Here is a 23,505-nt window from a genome sequence, read left to right as displayed (position 1 = left end):
AAAAAAAAAAAAAAAAAAGACCCTGATGCTGGGAAAGATTGAAGGCAGGAGGAGAAGGGGACAACAGAGGATGAGATGGTTGGATGGCATCACCAGCTTGATGGACATAAGCTTGAGTAAGCTCTGGGAGTTGGCAATGGACAGGGAAGCCTGGCGTGCTCCAGTTCATGGGGTAGCCTTGACATGACATAACCTTGACTAGATGGGACCTTTGTTGGCAAAATAATGTCTCTGCTTTTGAATATGCTGTCTAGATTGGTCATAACTTTCCTTCCAAGAAGTAAGCGTCTTTTAATTTCATGGCTGCAGTCACCATCTGCAGTGATTTTGGAGCCCCCCAAAATATATTACATTTATATATATTTTTATATATATATATATATTTTCCAGGAGCAGCTGTGCCCTTCATCCAACACATCAGGTACCATTTGTATATTACTGTGTATTCTATATAATATATATGGGGGCTTCCTAAAGCTGAAACTCCAGTACTTTGGCCACCTCATGCGAAGAGTTGACTCATTGGAAAAGATTCTGATGCTGGGAGGGATTGGGGGCAGGAGGAGAAGGGGACGACAGAGGATGAGATGGCTGGATGGCATTACTGACTTGATGGACGTGAGTCTGCGTGAACTCCGGGAGTTGGTGATGCACAGGGAAGCCTGGCGTGCTGCGATTCATGGGGTCGCAAAGAGTCGGACACGACTGAGAGACTGATCTAATCTGATCTGATCTGGTGGCTCAGATGGTAAAGAATCTGCCTGCCATGCTGGAGACCTGGGTTTGATCCCTAAGTCAGGAAGATCCCCTGGAGAAGGAAATGGCTACCACTCCAGTATTCTTGCCTGGAGAATTCCCATGAACAGAGGAGCCTGGCGGGATACAGTGAGTTAGACACGACTGGTGAGTAACACACACACACACACAATATATACAATATACAATAATATACTATACTGTTTTGTACTATGCTTGTACTATTATACTATATTATATACTTTATACTTTATTAAAATTATACCTTATAGTTATACTGTACATAGTACATATAATGTATACTATACTACTATATATTATATATGCTATATAATATACTATATATATGTATATTCCAGGAGCAGCACAGCTCCTCTTCAAACACACCTGATACCATTTAGCTTCTGGGTCTCCATGTGTGAAGGTTCCTCTGATGAAGAACCCGAGTGTACATTAGTGATGAGTGGGGTGGGAAGTCCTTCATTATTTAGACATATGATGATTTGAGACTGGGTTAATGAAAGTGCCTGCCATATAAGTTAGAAATTATTTCATACATGTCAGTTCTGTCAGGGTGCTTCACATCCAGAGTGGACATGAGAACCTTCAGACCATGATGCAGTTTGGATGCTGTAAAAGAAGAGGAAAGGAAGGATTATCATCAACCCTGACATGTACAGTTTCTGACTGGGAGCAGCCTGAGGGAAGCATCCCTCAGCACCAGCAGGTGCTGGATCCAGAGGCACTTGGAGGTTGTCAGCCAACTACTCTGCTCCCTGTAGCAGGTTTTCCTGGAGGAGATCTCAGCAGACAGCCCCGTGATATCTGTATGAGGTCATGCAGATTACAAGAAGGAGATTTGATCGTGGGTTTCTTTCCTGTGTCTTTACTCAGTGCACATTATACTTTGGAATACTACTCAAGCCATAAAAAGTGTAAAAGTTTGCCACTTGTAGCGACATAGATGGACTTGGAGGACATTACGCTAAGGGAAATAAGACAGAAAAAGGTAAATATTGTATGATGTGACCTATACATGGAATCTAAAAAATACAACAAAATAATGAATATAACATAAAACAAACAGACTCACAGACTTAGAGAACAAACTAGTGATGACCAGTGGGGGATGGCAGAGGCAATATAGGAATTGGGGAGTAGGAGACACAAATTATTGGGCGTAAGATAGAATCGAGGATGTGTTGCACAAGGAGAATATAGCCAATGTCTTGTAATAACTGTAAATAGAAATTAGCCTTTAAAAATTCTATACCTGATGTACAAAAAATGTCATCAGGTCACACAGGACTTCTCTGGTCCATCAGTTAAGACTCTTCACTTTCAAGGCAAAGAGCATGAATTCAATCCGTGGTCAGAGGACTAAGACAGCACATGCCATGCGGTCTGCAAAAATTTTTTTAAAAAGATCAGCACTACACTCTGGTATGAAGCCTTCCTTGAAAAGGTCCAAAAGTAAAAAAAAAAAAACATATAAATATTTTAACACTGTAGTTGCCACATACCAGAGATTAGTGCACCTTTTCTCTAAAGGGCAAGATAATAAATATTTTACCTTGGCAGTTTTAAGCACAGTTTGACCATTAAGCAATTCAGGTTTGAATTGTGTGGATCCACTTATAAGAGTCTTTTCAGGAATAGTTATTATAGTACCATGTGATCCTTGATGGTTGGATACAGAGCTGTGGAACTGTGGATACAAAAAGAATCATGTACCCCTACTTTGTTCAAGGGTCAACTATATATGTTTTCTTATTTTAACATGAGGCATCGCGGGCTGCAATCTGAAATGAGGAAGGGCATTCCTTTGCCATGGTCTTGAGCCCCACTGTCCTTAGGAGCAGCCTTCTACCCTCAGGGGTTCTCCCCTAGGTTGTGGCTCCCCAACTCTTCCTATAGAAATTTGCCTTCCTTTTGAAGGGAATACATTTCATGTAGAGTCAGATTCTCCACCCACCTAGGGCAATCTTCTGCAAAACTCTGAAGCAGGTTACAAGTTTCAAACTGCTCATCTTCCCTGTGCCTCTTCTGGGCATCAGCTCCCAGGAGGCAGTAGCTCCTCATGTGCTACTACAGTCTTCTTGTCAGAAAGGAAAGGCGATGTAAATTCCATTCCTAGCTAAGCTGGTGGAGGTGAGATCTATTTACACTGTCTCCCAAGAGAAGCAGGGCCACTCAGGAGAGCACCTTCTCTGGCACTGGCCCATGGAGACCACGTGCTTTCCTATTTTGCAACCCTACTGCACTGCACCCCAGTGGGCTGGGACCTTGTCATGTGTTGAGTCCTTGATGTAGCTTTTATTGCATCTCTGGCATCAGCACAGGGTCAAGATGAAAGGGGCTTCATTATTATCGAGTAAATGAATGAATGATCTCTAATGTTAATTTCACAAAGGAATCTTAGTCTCCTTCAGATCCCTTCATAAAGGTTCTCTCTTATTTCATCTCCAGCATCTTCCCCTTATTGTCACTCCAGCATGAGTACCCAGCAGCGTCCATATTATTAACTCAGTCATGGCCCACTTTGGTTGTTTTCCTGGCCCAGGGAAATTATGCATCAGGGGTAGAAGAATTTGTTTCCTATGTTGTCCTCCTCAGGAATGTGTATCTGAGTTTCCTCTTGGATAGGCAATAGAGACTGCACATGAGTCTCCATGACAGCCAAAAAATCATTGTGAAGGAAAGAAGATGATATATTGGATTGTGGATCCTCATGTCTTAATTTTCTGCAGATACTACCATTTTGTTTTCTCTTTAATTTGACTTCAGTTTCTTGCCATATAGAGCTAGGTTTGGCAAAATATGGCTTTCGGGTTAAGTCTGACATAGTGTCTGCTTTGTCAGTAAAGTTATATTTCCACAGTAGAAAACATGAGTAGCTGTGACAGTGATCCTGTATACCTACACAATCCCCGGTATTCTTGCCTGCAGAATCCCATGGACAGAGGAACCTGATGGGCTATGGCCCATGGGGTCACAAAGAGTTGGACACGACAGAAGCAACTTAGTCCACAGCACACACTGGTAAATATATTTTCTCTACAATTTTCTTCATTATTTTCTAGCTTGCTTTGTTGTAAGAATACAATCTGTAATACACATAACATACAAAATATGTGGTAATGAACTGTTTATGTTATCAATAAGGCTTCCAGTCAGTTCTGCCTACTATTATTAGTGGTAATAGTAGTAATTTCGGGGGAGTCCAAAGTTATACTCAGATTTTCAACTACATGGGGCATCAGCACCCTTTACCCCTGCATTACAAGGGTCAGCTGTACTTCCGTACTATATACATACCCAGAGCTTGAGTCAACTCCTTGAGTGCCGAGACATGAAAAGAATCAAATTCACAGATAGTTTCAGTTGAGATTGCAAAGTTCTGAAAGTGAAATGTAAAAAGTTGTATCAAAATTGTGCTAAGTGGGAAACGCAGCCATTTATTTAAAACACCTCAATTGCTTGGGCTGGTCATTGTGTCCCTCCGTTCAAATGCATTACTATACTACGGTAGGTCAGTACGCTTCAGGTGGTGTTCTCAACTCAGAAAAATGCACGCAACATCTCGGATGGAATTCTTGGCCAATCACTTGATTATATTTCCTGATATGCAACAGATGCCTGTAACCACATGGCAAACAGATCTCCTCCATAACAGTCCACCATAACACTAAGTTGGAACTAACATGGAGACCCATGCTTAATATTTAATAGAAACAGAAAATTATAAACAGCACAACTCCAGAGTTTATTACTGCCCAATCTGTCTCAATTTTTGTGGTAGCATATCTTCAACTGACTGAATCAATGTGTATTTATTGTCAGATTCTTTTTGGCATAGCAAGCCAGTGGAATATTCCAGGTGAGCTTGATTTAGAAAGGATATAGCAGCAGACTAACCCTGTGGCTTTGGCACTTCGTATGAAGAGAAATGATTTATGATGTCATTCCTGTTTACATATGGTTCATTTTCTGTTAAGACTACAGCATTTTCTCCAAATAGAAAGACTTCTTTGGATGGTATCTCACCACCCCTTTCTTTACTCTGCCAACTTTCCACTCTTCTTCCCTACCGTTTCCCTCCCCTTCACATCTTATATGAACAAGTTTCACTTGAAAACTAACCAAAGCTCCATACAGAAGTGAGACCAGAGTAATAAATAAAAACACCCATCTTCATCATTACCAATACCTCCCAACTCCTTTGAGATTAATTTATGGGAAAGGTGGAAGAAAGGAAAACAGAAAGGGCGGTGCAGAGAAATCTTGCTGCTGCTGCTGCTGCTAAGTTGCTTCAGTTGTGTCCGACTCTGTGCAACCCCCAGAGATGGCAGCCCATGAGGCTCCCCCATCCCTGGGATTCTCCAGGCGAGAACACTGGAGTGGGTTGCCATTTCAAGTCCCGTTATTCCAATGGCAAAGTTTTTAATGGATAAAGGAAGCTATTGAGAGATGATACTCTTGCCAAGTTTAAAAATTTTGTACTTGCATTATAATTAGGAATATCCACCTGTTGTTTCAATCACACAAAAATGTTCTTTGACGCCTCTCCAACAGTGTTTGGATGATGCTTCTGTTAGTAATCAGGAAGCATTTGGGAGGCATCTCAGCAGCAGCTTCTAGCAGAAGATGTTTGATTCCTCTTTATATATTCTGCTGCTGCTAAGTCACTTCAGTTGAGTCCGACTCTGTGTGACCTCATAGATGGCAGCCCACCAGGCTCCCGTCCCTGGGATTCTCCAGGCAAGAACACTGGAGTGGGCTGCCATTTCCTTCTCCAATGCATGAAAAGTGAAAGTGAAGTCACTCAGTCGTGTCCAACTCTTCGTGACCCCATGGACTGCAGCCTCCCAGGCTCCTCCATCCGTGGGATTTTCCAGGCAAGAGTAGTTTATTTCAAATTTTTTCAGATCAGAGGTGAAGTCAGTGGATTAAAGCAAAATGCACAGAGTAAAATCCACAATCAGGTGAACTGTCTGATTATGATTTTCAGTTTAAAAAGTATTTGAAACACATTGTGTCAAATATTTCAATGGCACCAATTATAGTGTAATAACACATTTGGTAAGTTTAATAAATATGAATCCATTTAATAACTACAACCTATTTATATTTTATGATTTATTTTGGTACCATAGAATATGTACAGAAAAGACATACATAGCATTCCTAAATGACAAAATCAGGAGAAATCCATCAGACAGAAATATATATAGCTCATCCAGAGACTAGATAGCATTCTGAGGCATTTAATATGATTCTGTTCCACCATTAAGAAATGAGGAAAGAGGCTGTATAGTAACTGTTTATGACCAGACACTACTGGATATACAACAGATTCAAATGAGATTCTACTTATCTTGGATTGTCTAGGTCATAATATTTGGCTGTCAACTTGAATGGTGGGCTTGTTCAGCTCCATAACTCCTTGCAAAAGCAAGGGTCAGGTGGAGTGCAGTTAGTGAAACTGTGAGCTGGTAGTAAATACCCAGAAATCTGCTGGGGATTTTAAACTCTCATGATCCAAGTAGAAACAATTCATTTTGAAAAGAAAGCAAAAAAAATGTTCTTATCTCACTCTATGCTTAGAGAACCCACCTTTTTTTTTTTTTTTTTTTGGAGAAGGAAGACTATCAAAACAAGTACTTACACCTAGAAATTTACACCCAGGAATTCCATGATGAAAATCTAGCAGATATAGCCCCGAGATGGAATGAAAAGGTTAAACTTATGGGCCGCTTCTTACAGTTCCTCTTGTCCCCCACCTGAGTTTGTATCCCAAGGTCACCCAAATATTACATAAAAGACTAAATAGATATGCTCTAAATCTGGTCCATCCTACAATGGTTGGCCTACCCTTGAGGAATTTGGGGGCAATATATGGCATCACCAACTCGATGGACATGAGTTTGAGAGAACTCCGGGAGTTGGTGATGGACAGGGAGGCCTGGTGTGCTGCAATTCATGGGGTCGCAGAAAGCTGGACATGACTGAGCAACTGAACTGAACTGAACTGATATGGTGACAGCATAACTTACTTTAAAAAGTAGTGTTTCATTGTCAGAGCATGAGTTCTGATTTGGGCTTGTGAAAATAACTTTACATTATGTTTGTATATGTTAAGAAGCATTAGCAAACTATAGTAGATGAATAGGACAAAGGTGGGAAAGAGCAGAGCTTCCCAAATACTGCTTTTGTTTAATTTTTTTTCTCTTTGCAAGCTTCATGAAGAAGCAAAGAAGAATGAAATTGTTCACAGGGACAAGAGGGTAAAGAAACGAAGACAAACAGAGTTAAGAAGTAATTGTACACTATAATTTGCTAACAAAGAATTTTGTAGGTTGCCAACCTGTGTAAATTATATGCAGTTGGGAAAAGACCTCCAAGCAGAGGGAAACATAATCACTTCATCTATTTTTTTCTCAGTCAGTGTTTCTAACACTAACTCTATTGTATGACTGAAATATACAAAAATACATTAGTTTCACAGATAGCCTTTGAAATACACTGTTGTAGACCCTGCATACTTTACAACAATCACCTGTGTGGTTGGAGCCCTCTAGTGGCCAGGTGGACTCCATTCATATGGGTTCCGGAACTCCGTTCCTGGAATATTTTTATCTTCTCCCATCCCCATTGGGCAACTGAGGGGGGATTGCAAAGCCTTCTGGATACACTTCCATAGCCCCAAATGCAAACTGGGAATTCTAAATCCTACCTCTTCTGCCGATTGTTATTTAGCATTTCCAAACAATCAGTCCTAAAGGAAATCAATCCTGAATATTCATTGGAAGGCTGATGTTGAAGCTGAAGCTCCAATACTTTGGTCACCTAATGTGTAGAGTCAATTCATTAGAAAAGACCCTGATGCTGGAAAAGATTGAAGGAAAGAGAAGAAGATGATAGAGGACGAGATGGTTGGATGGCATCACCAACTCAATGGGCAAGAGTTTGAGCAAGCTTCGGGAGATAGTGAAGGACAGAGACGCCTGGCATGCTGCAATCCATGGGGTCGCAAAGAGTCAGACGCGACTGAGCAACAAAAATAAAAAGTATTATACTCTTTCACTGACTTTCTGCCAAAGCTTTGAGTAGAACCACTAGAGAATGGCTATTAGATTATTATAAAAAGAATGAGTTCTGCACTAAGAGAAAGCACATTTATATTCTAGTACAACTCTTCCTGCCATGGGAGACCTGGGTTTGATCCTTTGGTTGCAAAGATCCCCTGGAGAAGGGAAAGGCTATCCATTCCAGTAGTCTGGCCTGGAGAACTCCATGGACTGTATAGATCACTCCATGGACTGTGTAGTCCATGGGGTCGCAAAGAGTTGGACATGACTGAGTGACTTTCACATTCACAACTCTGCCACAAAACTAACTATGTGGATAACTGGTGACTAATTTGTCGCAATCAGTGTATTTCTCTGTAATCTGAAGATAAGTTTGAGATCCCTCAAAAGCTCTCAAGGATTATTTAGAAATTTGCCCACAAAATGTTTTTGGACATAGAAGAAAAGCTTTCCCAGGGGCTGTCTTCACATTTTCCTTTTTTAGCTTGTTTTTAGCTTGTTTTTCTCCTTTATTAGCTTATCCTTCATGAGACCTTAAAATCTTGGAGCAACGTGAGCCCTATCCCAATTCTTCTGTATTCTTACTTTCTACAGTCTTAAGTACATCTATTCCTTCATGTATTTCTATATACCCATAAGCATTTAATTTCAAAATTGTACCCAAATAGGCTTCATGAGCTCCAGACCTCCTTATTGGTCTCTCCTCTTGGACATGTCATAAGAGCTTCAAGTCCAACATGAACCAGAGTGAATTGACCCAAGCCTACTCCCGCTGCAGCGCTTCCAATCAAACCAATACAGCACAGTCCACAAACATGGCCCTCCTTGTTGAATGTTCCTCTCTTTTTGAGACACTTAAATAGCCAAGTCAATAAATTCTATCTCTTAAATCTCCTCTATTCCCCCTTTCTCTAGTTCAACCATTATAGGTAGCCTCGTTTAAGCCATACAAACTAACACAATCACTTTCAAACAAAAATTTATATATCCATGCCATCTAATCCATTATCTTCAAATGCACATCTGATCATAGCATATCTTTACCTTAAACATTTTGACGGTTTCTAGGATAAAATTCCACATTCTTATTGTGGCCTCAAAACACTACACATTCTGGCCCCTCCTTATCTGCCCAGTTTCTTTTCTCACTCTCTCCCTCATGTTCCTCTGTCCAAATACAACAATCCTTCACATTCCTCCTCGCCTTGGAACCTTCACTTGGCTATTACTGCCTGGCATACTCTCTTGCCTGCACTTACCTAATTACTAATGCAAATCTAGCATTTTAAAATGCAAGTGTCTTTTTGGTTAAATATGGTGATCTTTAGCTTTGTTCTTTAGTATATGTTCTTTAGCAGAGGCATAATTAAAATGAAAGAAATTAAGCAAAGACTCCTGTATGGAGAGGAAGCTGTCTCGCCTCACCTATAACTGCTGTATTTACACAGATGGTGTGCTCTGAAAGGTTTTGCTTTGAGTTGATAAAGAAACTAAAATTAAACAAAAACATTTGATTAGCTGATTAATCAAATTAAAGTCTGTTTCCCTCAAAACAAAAATCGATATAATTTTTGCTCCCATTGGGCTAGCTTCAGTTTTCTGTAATTTCCTTTCATCCAACATAAAGAGATAATAACTTGCTGCAGTCAAATTATTTTCACTAAGTTGTGTTAAACACCTTAAAAGCTACTTTAACCTCTGGGTTTGAAAGAAAGTCTTAAACGTTTAGAATCATGAATCATTGGGAGAGAGGGCTGAGAAACATGTCAATTGTTCCTTGTTCTCACTTTAAATATTTCCACATTTTATTTTCTCCCTTTGTTCTTCAGCTGTACAAATTATCTGTGAAAATTTCTGAGTTTAATGTGCTTCTTTCTAGCAGTATTTGGTATTTATAATTGGGAAGCAATATTGGCTGGTTTCTAATTCACATACCAGTCAATAAAGTCATTGCTTCTGTACCTTTCATCCTCAACCTAAATACCACCTCCTCAAAGAAAGTTTCCCCAATATCTTTAGATCACATTATTATGCTAGTATTATTATTATGCTACTATTATTATTATTATTATTATGCTGTTATTATTATTATGCTACTATTATTATTATTATGCTCACAGGAAGTGTTGTACATCCTATAATAATTACCATATCAATATCAGATCTTTCAGTTTGTGAGATCCACATCACATCTGCCTTGTTCATTTGTTCATATTCTTCACAGAAACACAGTACTCTGGATATAGCCAGCATTCGGGAAATAATTGTCAAGTGAAAGAAAAATGTGATATTTTCTCCTTTGAAGAGTGGTTTCCTGACAAGACTATGGGATAAGAAAAGAAAATTATTGTAAGACTGTGGTATTCCTCACAGATCCCCAAAGCAGGAAGTGTAGTTGAACCTGAGAAAGGTCTGGAAAATCAACAGAAACACCACCAGAAATCATAACAAATCCTCTCTTAGACACTCCTTTCTCAAACTCTGATTTTGCTTCTCTCTATACTTCTGCTGAGGACTCTCATAATAACTATTTTCATGACATTCGTGTTTTTTTCTGATTTTTTGAAACCTATGTACAGTCAATAATAACATAAAACAAGCAAATCTTAAATCATAAACAAGCAAATCTCATAAAACTATTACAGAGGTGACATTTTCCTATGAGAAAATGGCAGCCAACAGGTGAAATATAACATGAACATATTTTTTTTCTTCTGCAGTATATTGATCTTACAAAGTAGAAACCTTTGGTAAGGTCGACATTTAACTAGTAACTAATTCCTCTGTCATTTTTAGACCTCATGACTAGCCAGCAGAAGAGCTTATGCAAATAAGAAATGACCATCAAATCTTGAAGCAGATATTAAAATAGAGTGTTAATAGAGCTAATCTGTGAATTTAGCAAAGTTGTAGGATACAAAATCAATACACAGAAATCACTTGCATTTCTATATACTAACAATAAAAAATCAGAAAGAGAAATTAAGGAATCAATCCTATTTCACCAGTGCAACAAAAAGAATTAAATATCTACTAATAAACTTACCTAAGGAAACAAAAGAACTGTACACAAAAAATTATGACACTAATGAAAGATATCAAAGATGACATAAACAGATGGAGAGATATTCCATGTTCCTGGGTAGAAGGAATCAATATTGTGAAAATGACTATACTACTAAACTCAATCTACAGATTCAGTGTGATCCCTATCAGATTACCAATGACATTTTTCACAGAACTAGAACAAAATATTTCACATTTCATATGGAAACACAAAAGACCCTGAATAGCCAAAGCTGTCTTAAGAAAGAAGAATGGAGCTGAAGGAATCAACCTGCCTGACTTCAGATTATACTACAAAGCTACAGTCATCAACACAGTATGATACTGGCACAAAAACAGAAATATAGACAAATGGAACAAGATAGAAAGCCATAAATAAACCCATGCACCTATGTGTGCCTTATTTTTGACAAAGGAGACAAGACTATATAATGGGGCAAAGACATCCTCTTCAATAAATGATGCTGGGGAAACCAGACAGCTACATGCAAAAGAATGAAATCAGAAGACTTCCTAACACCATACACAAAGATAAACTCAAAATGGATTAAAGACCTGAATGTAAGACCAGAAACTATAAAACTCTCAGAGGAAATAAGCAGAACACTCAATGACATAAATCAAAGCAAGATCCTCTATCACCCACCTCCTAGAGTAATGGAAATAAAAACAAAAGTAAACAAGTGGGACCTGATTAAACTTAAAGGTTTTTTCACAGCAAAGGAAACTATAAGCAAGGTGAAAAGACAACCCTCAGAATGGGAGAAAATAATAGCAAATGAAACAACTGACAAAGGATTAATTTCCAAAATATACAAGCAGCTCATACAACTCAATAGCAGAAAAACAAACACCCAATCAAAAAGTGGGGAAAAGAGCTAAACAGACATTTCTCCAAAGAAGACACACAGATGGCTAACAAACACTTGAAAAGATGCTCAATACTGCTCATTATTAGAGAAATGCAAATCAAAACTACAATGAGATATCACCTCAGAAAGGCCATCATCAAAAAGTCTACAAACAACAAATGCTGGAAAGGGTGTGGAGAAAAGGGAACCCTCTTGCACTGTTGGTGGGAATGTAAATTGATAAAATAACTATGGAAGATGGTATGGAGATTCAATTAAAAAGCACACAGGCCAGTCAACACCATGATTTCAGCCTCACAGGACCCTAAATAGAGAACTCTGCCGACCTCATTCAAGTTTCTGACCTACAGAAACTGTGATACAATACATTTTGGTTATTTAAAGCTGCTAAATTTGTGGTAATTTGTTAAGGCAGCAAGAAAACTGATACAGATAGTAAGTGGAATAAAACCTCCATATGACCCAGCAACCCCGCTCCTAGACATACACCCTGAGGAAACCAAATTTGAAAAAGACACATGTATCCCATTGTTCATTGCAGCACTATTTACAATAGCTAGAACATGGAAGCAACCTAGATGTCCATCGACAGATGAATGTCTAAAGAAGTTGTGGTACATATACACAATGGAATATTACTCAGCCATAAAAAGGAACACATTTGAGTCAGTTATGATGTGGTGGATGAACCTAGAACCTATTATATAGAGTGAAGTGAGTCAGAAATAGAAAGAAAAATATCATATTCTAACACATATATACAGAATCTAGAAGAACGATACTGAAGAACTTACTTACAGGGCAGCAATCGAGAAACAGACATAGAGAATAGACTTATGGACAAGAGTAACATGGAAACTTACATTACCATATGTAAAATAGATAGCCAACGGGAGTTTGCTGTATGGCTCAGGAAACCCAAATAGGGGCTTTGTGTCAGCCTAGAGGGGTGGGATGGGGAGGGAGATGGAAGGGAGGTTCAGAGGGGAGGGGATATGTGTACCTATGGCTGATTCATGTTGAGGTTTGACAGAAAGCAACAAGATTCTGTAAAGCAGTTATCCTTCAATAAAAAATTAATTGATTAAAAAAATAGGGTGCTAAAATTGAGGTGATAATCATCACCCTCTTGGTTAGGACGGCATCCCTGAGCTGTTTGAATACTCCCTGTCTCACTAGCTATGGTAGTGGACACATGGTATTTGTATTAGCATACTTCACCTAGGAACCGCCCAGCCATGTCCCATGGCTCAGCTTCCTGGTGAAAACAGAAATGTTAGGACGGGGCTTCCCAGGTGTCTCATTGAGTAAAGAGTCATCTGCAATACAGGAGATGCAGAGACTTGGGTTCAGTCCCTGGGTTGTGAAGATCCCCTGGAGGAGGGCATGGCAACCAACTCCTGCATTCTTGCCTGGAGGGTCCTATGGATAGAGGAGCCTGGTGGGCAATAGTCCATAGGGTTGCAAAGAGTCAGACACGAGTGAAGCAACTGAGCACATACACGTTAGCACAGTGTGTTCTCATCATCTGGACAGAAGTGAGCTCTAGAATAGCAAGTCCTGTCCCCAAGAATGTGAACTTTGGAGCTAGCAGATACAGAGTCTCAGTTGTCTGAGGTGAGTCGCATTAATGGCAATGTTTGTGCCCAGAGTTCATTTACCTCTCAGATTCTTTGATGGACCCAGTCCTGCCAGTATATTTCTTTTCTTAGCTTAAGCCAGACAGATGTGTTTCTTCTCATATTCAACCAAAATACTTTAACTAGTAAATATAGATCTGGACATTTCTGGAAACAAACAAAACAATTTGGTTAAAAATCCTTTCCTTACATAGACCGGGTTGAAAACTTGGCTCTCTGCAGGTAAGTTAGATGTGAAAACAGCTTTGTAGAGCGTGAACATTAATTATTGTCCACTATATGAGGAATGCTGATGGGGAGTGAGAGAATTGTACCAGATTTAGCTATTTGGAGGCTAAAGCAGAGGTGGTACCTCTTTCTGTTTCTGTGCAAAGAAACTGGGATTTTATTCTGTTTCAAGTGGAATGAAAAGAGCACATTTGTCAAAGCAGAATAGCACAGATTGGTTAGACAAATTTCGGTACCTCTACAAAATGAGTGAGGTAGATCCAGATGTATAAATATGGGAAATGTTTAAGCAAATAAATCAAATTCAGAATAGCGTGTTGAGTACAATCACATCATGTAAGCATGTCTGCATATGCATGGAACAAATGCTTCTGAAAGAATAAACAAGAAAATATAAATAATGGTTACCCGTTAGCAAGGCAGGAAGAGTCAGAACTGAGAACTGTTCCTATTTTGCATCCTTCTGAACTATTTGATAGATGTATTTTTGTACATGTTATCTTCTACAATTAAAATAATGAAAATGGAATTGGTGGAATTCTTTTTACTTATTAGCCATATGCCCCAGGGTGAGTTGCTTAACTTTTGTAAACTTTATTCTTCTCTAGAAGAATAGAAGACTACAGTTCTTCAGTTCTCTATAGAACTGAGAAACCAGAAGTACCTAGAACAGCTAAACTTGGCTTTGCTGTGGGGATAAGCCATGGGCCACTTAAGTCATGAGCAAAATTGTATACATCTGAATGTACATTCTTTTCACAGAATATTGGAGTCTCGAATGGATCTGTAAACCAAAAGCCTCTAAACATGTGTAGTCAACTATAAACTTTGAGAGAGGACAGGCTGTGTGATATTAATTTTTGTGTTCCTAGAACTGGGGCATGTTTGGCCATTAGAGAATAATTTGAAAACATGGATAAGGAAAGGAATAAAATAAAATCTTCTAAAATATTGTGAAAATATAAATGACAGCTACTATACAAACATTAGTATCATCATTTTTAATTTCTCAGGCAAATCAGTATATAGAATTTCCCACACTTGTGAATTTACTTTGTTAAGTCCCAATTCTTAAAGATGTTACTTAACTCTGCTCTTTGAACTGTACTCTGGGTAGTGAAAGTCTGGCAGCAGAAACTGAAAGCTTCATCAAGGAAATTAGTTTATCTGTTAGGTAATACTAATCAGCATCAAGTTAATCTGAACTCTTAATCTGGACTCAAAGTGTAACATATTAGCTAGATTAACACCAAATGGCAAACAGTAAGCTACCATGTAGAACTGATGTTTGCTATACCACCTTTCTGAATAGGTTATGTGATAAGAATGAAAGATAAAAGCAACATCATTCTCCATTGTGAAATGCCACATTTTCATAGACTGAAAAGCAGTAGACTAGAAATTAGAAGGCTTCAATAATCCTTAGAATTTATTATTTGATTTTAGTTAATTCACTTAATTCTTCACATCCTCATCAATGAACATTTAAGTGTTGGATTAGGCAGGTTCTATGCTCTGTGCGTCTGTAGGATTTATTTTGTTTGCTCAGCAAATCCAGAAGATAAACATAAAGATGTTATCTCCATTTTATACATGTTAAAAGTAGACCACAGGAAGATCAAAGTATTTCCAAAAGTTATACAGGGAAATTCGAATCTTGATACTTTATTATTTTTAATTAATTAATTAGCTTCTCAGTTGTGTCCAACTCTTTGTGACCCATGGACTGTAGCCCACCTGGCTCCTCTGTCCATGGGGGTTCTCCAGGCAAGAATACTGGAGTGGGTTGCCATGCCCTCCTCCAGGAGATCTTCCCAACCCAAGGATCCAACCCAGGTCTCCCACATTGCAGGCCATCGGAGCCACCTGGGAAGCCCATCCTGACACTTTTGATACAATAATTCTTTCTCCCCAGGTGATTAGCAAGAAATTCAGAGTTGCCAGAAGGTGAATTATTACTTACCAAAACAGCAAGGACGTTGTTTTCTCAAAATAGACCTGGATTTGAATCTCAAATCCTTTATCTATAATTGAGTCGTCTTTCACCTTAGTCAGTTTCCAGTTTCATTCATAAAAGAAAACGAAAGTATGTGCCTTCCAGTTCATTGTGGGAATTAAGTGAGATAATGCGTTTAAAGCACCTGCTCTGATTTATTGAGTGCTTGTCTCATTCGTTCATATCCTGGGTTCATTGATTCCTCTCTGTCTCATGAGTGTAAACACATCCTTCTCAATTCAGAGACTTTTTTATATAGAGGGTGGATTTTTTACCCTCTATTTTGTATTCAAGCCTAATGTTTAGCTTCTAAAACATGTCAGCCACATAGATTTCAGCAATCAGAAGCGGTTTTTTAGGTAAAATCTTCCTGGTATTAAATAGTGTCCAATAATGAAAGCCTCTTTAAGAACAAGTCATAAGATCAAATCCAGGGGTCTTAGCACAGAGTATGGAAAGAGCAGCAGGTTATACCTGGAGATTTTCAGCCGCACTGTACCTTTGGATGACACCACAAGCTGCATCAAGTATATGTATAAAATGAATAAATAACAAGGACCTACTCTGTAGCATGGGCGACTCTACTCAGTGCTCTGTGGTGACCTGCAAGCTCAGTTGTTCAGTTGTGTCCGACTCTTTGAGATTCTATGGACTGTAGCCTGCCAGGCTCCTCTGTCCATGGGATTTCCCAAGCAAGAATACTGGAGCAGGATGCATTTATTCCTCCAGGGAATCTTCTCAATCCAGCGATTCAACCCAAATGTCTGGCATCTCCTGCGCTGGCAGGCGGATTCTTTACCACTGAGCCACCAGGGAAGCCCCTGTGACCTGAATGGGAAGGAAATCAAAAAAAGAGGGGATATATGCATAGCTGTTTCAGTTTTCTGTACAGCAGAAACTAACACAGCATTGTGAAGCAACTATAACTCAACAAGGGCTTTCCAGGTGGCACAGTGGTAAAGAATCTGCCTGCCAATGCAGGAGACACGGGTTCAATCCCTGGGTAGAGAAGATCCCCTGGAGAAGGAAATGGCAGCTCACTCCAGTATTTTTTCCTGGAAAATTCTACGGACAGAGGAGCCTAGTTACTACAGTCCATGGGGTCTCAAAGAGTTGGACAGGACTGAGTATGCATGCATACTTCATAACATTTTTTTTTAAGTTTAAGCCACAGAATCTTTGAGGATAATTTAAATAATGGAAATTTGTAAGGGTCAATACAAAAAAAAAAGGTAATAAACTTCATAGCCATTTAAATTCATTTTTATCCATAAAAAATTTGTTTTCCATTTTAATGTTTGTTTTTCTGTGTTTCATCTAAGATGCTGTTTCTGAAATCCTTCTGTGGAGACACCAGATGAGGGCTAGGGAAAATGAGCATTGCAGAGGGAGGGGCTCCTCTCTGCCACTGAGGGTTAGGAAAGTTGACTCCACAGTGGCCAGGAAACAGCTACATGTGAGGTAATTCCTCTTTTGCTGGGTACTTTGAAATGGGACTGCAAATTAATAGTGATAGAAAAACTGTACAAATGAATTCTTAGCATACTAATCTGATGAGATGGCTGGATGGCATCACCGACTTGATGGACGTGAGTTTGAGTGAACTCCGGGAGTTGGTGATGGACAGGGAGGCCTGGCGGGCTGTGATTCATGGTGTTGCAAAGAGTCTGACATGACTGAGCGACTGAACTGAACTGAACTGAATCTGATGTAACTATTTTTTTAAAATAAGTTGTCTTTTTTCCCTCCTGCTATATGTCTTCCCTGAAGTTTTTTGGTTCTCTTCTATTCTTCCTTGGAGTGATGGGAGATGAAAGAGTTAAGAACCATCCTCAAGGCAATCAGCCTTCCCATTGGAGCTTGGTTTTATCCAGATTGGGAGAAGGGTTGGAGGCTGACACTTTGAAAGACTAATTGGTCCTATCTAAGGTTGATTGTATCCCCAGGATAAGAGAGGATTGAAGTTTGCAAGGTCCTCCAAGGTAGTTTACTGAACCCAGATGGCTTTAAATCATATCAACCCGATTCCTGCTCATTCTATCTCAAAATTTCCTGGCTATATGGACCAATAAATTCTCTTTGTACCCCTGGAGATCTAGAGAGACTTTCCTACAAGGTATATGGTGATGGATGGTGTTAAGGGAGACAACTTCTAGATCCTCAAATTCCATATGCTACTCTTCCTTAAAACTGATGTCTGAGAACTTGCTTTGTTCAAGACATCAGCCAGGTTCTCTTATTCCCAGGTCCCCTTACAAAATCATTATCTTCCTTTTGCACCAAAGAAAAGTCATTCTTATCCATCCTGAATCATGTTGTGGTATACTATATTGGAGTGTAAAACTCTCCAGGGCAGGAAATAAGGAACCTTATGAAATATTTGTGTCTGACAAACCTCCTTTAATGACGCACCACAAACTCACATTAGAAGTTCTTATCTTTCCTTGTTTTGACTATATTTCTGCTAAAGGTGAAGCCTGTGCTTAAGAATGGGGATTATTTGAGCCCTTGCTGAAGTATTTTGAATCACAATGTTTGTAGAGTTCTGTGCTAGGATGACGATAATGTTTGCTTTTATTTAAAGACTTTTCTTTTCAATTCCACAAGTACTGTCAAAAATTGTATCACCCAGAAGGATAGACTTTGTGGAAATAAAGCAAATATAATCGATAAGAAATATTCAAGCATGTAGAACCTGATGTCAGGCAGGCAGCAAACTTGTGGCAAGGCTATATGCTTTTATCTGTCTATTGTTTATCTATCTACTTACTATCTACCTGTCTTAGAATGAGAACAGTCAATATCCATAAAACTATGCTGGCAAACACCCAGTCTTCATTTTCCATGCAACTAATAAAAAGAAATAGCTTGATAGAAGCTTTCATTCATCTCATTTTTAATTGCATATTTTGCATTAGTTTAATAAGGAGATAAAAAGGTTCATAAGTATTTCTTACAGATCAAGATTACATTTTTAAATAAAAGAGCTATATGTTTAGCTTCCCTGACAGCTCAGTTGGTAAAGAATCCATCTGCAATGCAGCAGACCCCGATTTGATTCCTGGGCCAGGAAGATTCACTGAAGAAGGGATAGGCTACCCACTCCAGTATTCTTGGGCTTCCCTGGTGGCTCAGATGGTAAAGAATCTACCTGCAATGTGGGAGACTTAGGTTCCATCCCACAGATCAACATTACATTTTGAAATAAAAGAACTATATATTCAGTTCAGTTCAGTCGCTCAGTCGTGTCCGACTCTTTGCGACCCCATGAATCGCAGCACGCCAGGCCTCCCTGTCCATCACCAACTCCCAGGTTTCACCAAGACTCACGTCTATCGAGTCAATGATGCCATCCAGCCATCTCATCCTCTGTCATCCCCTTCTCCTTCTGCCCCCAATCCCTCCCAGCATCAGAGTCTTTTCCAATGAGTCAACTCTTCGCATAAGGTGGCCAAAGTACTGGAGTTTCAGCTTTAGCATCATTCCCTCCAAAGAAATCCCAGAGCTGATCTAGAGCTAGTTAATTAGCATTTTATCTTTTCTTAATCATTTATTCATACTCATAAGATTAAATACTTTCATTGATTTCTCTCCAAAATTAGCTCTCATTTATCAACTTTTGATATGCTTATTTATCTCTACTGTATATTTATTAGATTTGGCGTGCCTTAATAAGTTCTTATTAAGGTATCAATTCTAGATTAATACCTTAACATTCTAGATTCTAATATAAATAATGTTCTTGTGCTCAGTCATTCAGTCATATCCGATTCTTTGAGGTCCCATGGACTTTAGCCTGGCAGGCTCCTCTGTCCATGAAATTTCCCAGGCAAGAATACTGGAGTGGGGTGCCATTTCCTTCTCCAGGGGATGGATCTTCCTGACCCAGGATTCAAACTCACATCTCTTGTATCTCCTACATTGGTATGAAGATTCTTTACCACTAGTGCTGCCTGGAAAGCCACAAAAAATGTTCTTAACAGAAAATAATTGATAATCTTTTATTGTCTCCACTCTTTCAATGGCCTAATGCCTTAACTTCTTTTTCTTATTAATTTTCACTTAACCCAGGCTCCTTCTGATAATCAATCATATTCATTAAATAACTGAGTGAGGGAAATTCCAATACATCTATAAAGAGATTCAATAACTTTCCAATAATGTTTTCATTTTTATGTTTGATATTTATTAATGAAAATGCATTTCCATTTTTGTTACCTATTTTATAAATATACTTATAATAGTAATATTTAAAATAGGAATTATATATTTTGCCAAGTTAAAGTGAAATATTTTATGTGTCAAACAAAATTACAAGAAGGTTCATAGTTTCTCAAAATTCTTTTAGAAGATATGCCAGCAAAATATTTTAAGGTCCACAGTTCTAGCCCTCAGTTCAGTTCAGTTCCGTCTCTCATTCGTGTCCGACTCTTTGAGATCCCATGAATTGCAGCACGCCAGGCCTCCCTGTCCATCACCAATTCCCAGAGTTCACTCAGACTCACGTCCATTGAATCGGTCATGCCATCCAGCCATCTCATCCTCTGTCGTCCCCTTCTCCTCTTGCCCCCAATACCTCCCAACATCAGAGTCTTTTTCAATGAGTCAACTCTCCCCATGAGGTGGCCAAAGTACTGGAGTTTCAGCTTTAGCATCATTCCTTCCAAAGAACACCTAGGACTGATCTCCTTTAGAATAGACTGGTTGGATCTCCTGGCAGTCCAAGGGACTCTCAAGAGTCTTCTCCAACACCACAGTTCAAAAGCATCAATTCTTCGGTGCTCAGCTTTCTTCACAGTCCAACTCTCACATCCATACATGACCACTGGAAAAACCATAGCCTTGACTAGACGGACCTTTGTTGGCAAAGTAATGTCTCTGCTTTTGAATATGCTATCTAGGTTGGTCATAACCCTCCTTCCAAAGAGTAAGCGTCTTTTAATTTCATGGCTGCACTCACCATCTGCAGTGATTTTGGAGTCCCCCAAAATAAAGTCTGAAACTGTTTCCACTGTTTCACCATCTATTTGCCATGAAATGATGGGACTAGATGCCATGATCTTCGTTTTCTGAATGTTGAGCTTTAAGCCAACTTTTTCACTCTCCTCTTTCACTTTCCTCAAGAGGCTTTTTAGTTTCTCTTCACTTTCTGCCGTAAGGGTGGTGTCATCTGCATATCTGAGGTTATTGTTATTTCTCCCGGCAATCTTGATTCCAGCTTGTGCTTCCTCCAGCCCAGCGTTTCTCATGATGTACTCTGCATAGAAGTTAAATAAGCAGGGTGACAATATACAGCCTTGATGTATTCCTTTTCCTATTTGGAACCAGTCTGTTGTTCTATGTCCAGTTCTAACTGTTGCTTCCTGACCTGCATACAGGTTTCTCAAGAGGCAGATCAGGTGGTCTGGTATTCCCATCTTTCAGAATTTTTCACAGTTTATTGTGATCCACACAGTCAAAGGCTTTGGCATAGTCAATAAAGCAGAAATAGATGTTTTTCTGGAACTCTCTTGCTTTTTTGGTGATCCAGTGGATGTTGGCCATTTGATCTCTGGTTCCTCTGCCTTTTCTAAAACCAGCTTGAACATGTGGAAGTTCACGGTTCACATATTGCTAGCCCTAGTGTATAGCAATTCAGAATAATTAAACAGATGAATACTAAAATGTTTAGCATATAGTTTTGGTATACTAGGATAATGTTACTACTACTATTGCTAGTGGGAGATGTGTTTTGAGTTTATATTGTTTCTCTAGAAATAGAGATGCATTTGATTTCTGTTTTCAGTCTTCTGGTGATCTGTGTCTCCATGGTTTACATAGTCGACAAATGCCCAGCATGGTCAGTTGTTCAGCAGTAAGGAAAATCTTACATGATTATATAAACATGCTGCCCTACAACTTGGCCTCCTATTGCAGTGAGGCTTATTTCTAAGAGAAATGTACCCACTGGGTCTTTCCTGGGCTATTCATCATATATTATTATGCAAAGTAAAAGCTGCAATAAAAAGCTTGGTTAGAAAAAAAAGTGGAAAGAAAAACAGAGAATTGGATTAGTTTCAACTTTTAAAGTTTAACTTGTATTCTGTTGTTTCCAAGTTTCTGTTTGGAAAATATGAAATGCCAGCATTTTATATAATGATGTCATTGCTATAAAAATCATTTTTAAAATTTTTCCTTTGAGTTTTAGTTTAGTTAGTTCTGCAATAAGCAGAATGGAGGCATTTGAATCAGATCCCAGAAGAAAAAGAAAAGCAAATTGCCCACAATCTTAAATAAAAATTGAAAGTCTTATTTTGTTTTGCTTTTCAGTATCATATTTAAAACTAGAACTAGCATGTCTAAACATGATCAGTTTTTTGAAAAGTACATTTTCTCCTAAAATAAGCCTTCACATCAAACATAACATTATAATGTTTCATAAACATTAAAGTCGATGAGTCAATCAATCTTGGCCAAGTAAGTTGACTTCTAGTGAGTTTCTACTAATATGGTTTTGAAAAAAGCTGGGTTGTTATTATCACAGTACCAGCTAAAGGAAAATTCCCTCAGGAGCCAATAGAAAAGGCTGATGTAGAAACACATGCCACTTTCTGTTGTATAAATTACTAAGATTAACAAATGCTGAAAGAGATGTGTTCTGTTGTCTGAATATAAATCAATATAGGGAATTAATTCATGTTAATCTCATCTAATTATGATAAGGAGGGAAAAAAATGGAGAGAAAATAAAACTTAAGAAAAAGCTTCTTCTGTTCTGGGAATTAAAGATAGCATCAGAAGGACCAGAGACATTCCCTGGAATCTATTACATTTCTGCCTCAAACTTTTGTGTCAGAATGAATAGATCCTCATAGTGCGCTTGGACTTCCCTGGTTGCTTAGATGGTAAAGAATCTGCCTGCAATGCAGGAGACCCAGGTTTGATCCCTGGGTCAGAAAGATCAGCTGGAGAAGGAAACAGCACCCCACTACAATATTCTTGCCTGGGAAATCCCATGGACAGAGGAGCCTAGCAGGCTACAGAACATGGGGTCTCAGAGAGTCAGACATGACTGAGTGACTAACACTTAGGTGAACTTAGTGTACATACGTCAATCCCAGTCTCCCAATTCATCGCCTGTACTGCGCTTAAATCTAAAAGCCAGACGACAATCGGAACTCCAGGATCAGGGAAGAGTAGAGGGAGATTGAAATCTAAGGGTCATGCAAACCAGAGAGGTACAATCTCAGGTGTAGGGACCATCTTGTGTTTGTGACCATGAGTCATTAGTAATAAAAATAGACAGAAAGATCCAGAAAGTAAATGACTCATTTAATCGTTGTCTCTATGAACACTTAAATGCATGTGCATGACAGTTAAGAGAAGATATACCCCTTGCTTTCTAAAAAATTTCAGTCTAGTGACACAGGTAGACAAGCAAATAATCACTTACAACATAGGGGCCTAAAGGGGATGTTTACAGTGAATTAAGATCACAGGGGACAAGCATCTTCCCAGCGTTGAGAAAACCAAGGGAATTTTTCCAAAGAAGATGTGATGTATTGATTGAATTCTGAACATTGGGTAGAATTTAATTATTAAAAGTGAAGGGGAGGGAATTGTAGATTACAAGAAGAATAAACAAGCTATTCAAAAGTCCAGTCACTCAGTTTAGTTGCTCAGTCATGTCCAGCTCTTTGCAACCCCATGGACTGCAACACACCATGCCTCCCTGTCCGTCACCAACTCCTGGAGCTTATCAAATTCATGTCCATTGAGTCAGTGATGCCATCCAACCATCTCATCCTCTCTCGTCCCCTTCTCCTCCCACCTTCAATCTTTCCCAGCATCAGGGTCTTTTCAAATGAGTCAGTTCAT

This window comes from Bison bison, unplaced genomic scaffold (genome assembly GCF_000754665.1).
Source record: "Bison bison bison isolate TAMUID 2011002044 unplaced genomic scaffold, Bison_UMD1.0 scf7180017864325, whole genome shotgun sequence".
NCBI classification, from domain to species: Eukaryota; Metazoa; Chordata; class Mammalia; order Artiodactyla; family Bovidae; genus Bison; species Bison bison.
Note: the sequence above shows the minus strand (reverse complement) of the source record.